At 40.7% G+C, this 928-nt stretch overlaps 1 long non-coding RNA gene across 3 annotated transcripts in view; it reads left to right on the top strand.

The window, feature by feature from the left end:
* LOC124011683 overlaps positions 1–13 on the top strand; it is a 2,628-nt gene extending 2,615 nt beyond the window's left edge. For all 3 annotated transcript variants that reach the window (XR_006834611.1, XR_006834613.1, XR_006834612.1), the window contains one exon: positions 1–13. This exon is cut by the window's left edge. This is a non-coding gene — a long non-coding RNA (uncharacterized LOC124011683).
* The last annotated feature ends 915 nt before the right edge of the window (positions 14–928 follow it).

Consider the following 928-nt stretch of genomic DNA (forward strand, 5'->3'; position numbering starts at 1 on the left):
TGTTGTGAGAGTGTTGTGTTATTGTGTGAGTGTTGTGTTGTTGTGCGAGTGTTGTGTTGTTGTGAGAGTGTTGTGTTGTTGTGAGAGTGTTGTGTTGTTGTGAGAGTGTTGTGTTGTTGTGTTGTTGTGAGAGTGTTGTGTTATAGTGTGAGTGTTATGTTGTTGTGAGAGTGTTGTGTTGTAGCGAGAGTGTTGTGTTGTTGTGAGAGTGTTGTGTTGTTGTGAGAGTGTTGTGTTGTTGTGAGAGTGTTGTGTTGTTGTGAGAGTGTTGTGTTGTTGTGAGAGTGTTGTGTTGTTGTGAGAGTGTTGTGTTGTTGTGAGAGTGTTGTGTTGTTGTGAGAGTGTTGTGTTGTTGTGAGAGTGTTGTGTTGTTGTGTGAGTGTTGTGTTGTTGTGAGAGTGTTGTGTTGTTGTGAGAGTGTTGTGTTGTTGTGAGAGTGTTGTGTTGTTGTGAGAGTGTTGTGTTGTTGTGTTGTTGTGAGAGTGTTGTGTTGTTGTGAGAGTGTTGTGTTGTTGTGAGAGTGTTGTGTTGTTGTGAGAGTGTTGTGTTGTTGTGAGAGTGTTGTGTTGTTGTGAGAGTGTTGTGTTGTTGTGCGAGTGTTGTGTTGTTGTGAGAGTGTTGTGTTGTTGTGAGAGTGTTGTGTTGTTGTGAGAGTGTTGTGTTGTTGTGAGAGTGTTGTGTTGTTGTGCGAGTGTTGTGTTGTTGTGAGAGTGTTGTGTTGTTGTGAGAGTGTTGTGTTGTTGTAAGAGTGTTGTGTTGTTGTGCGAGTGTTGTGTTGTTGTGAGAGTGTTGTGTTGTTGTGAGAGTGTTGTGTTGTTGTGAGAGTGTTGTGTTGTTGTGTGAAACACAAAGAAAAAAACATCTGGAGTGGAAGAAATATTCAACATTTGTGATCAGTTTTCTGTTTTATAGAATTTCATGTAATGAT

This window comes from Oncorhynchus gorbuscha, linkage group LG23 (genome assembly GCF_021184085.1).
Source record: "Oncorhynchus gorbuscha isolate QuinsamMale2020 ecotype Even-year linkage group LG23, OgorEven_v1.0, whole genome shotgun sequence".
In the NCBI taxonomy this organism is placed as follows: Eukaryota; Metazoa; Chordata; class Actinopteri; order Salmoniformes; family Salmonidae; genus Oncorhynchus; species Oncorhynchus gorbuscha.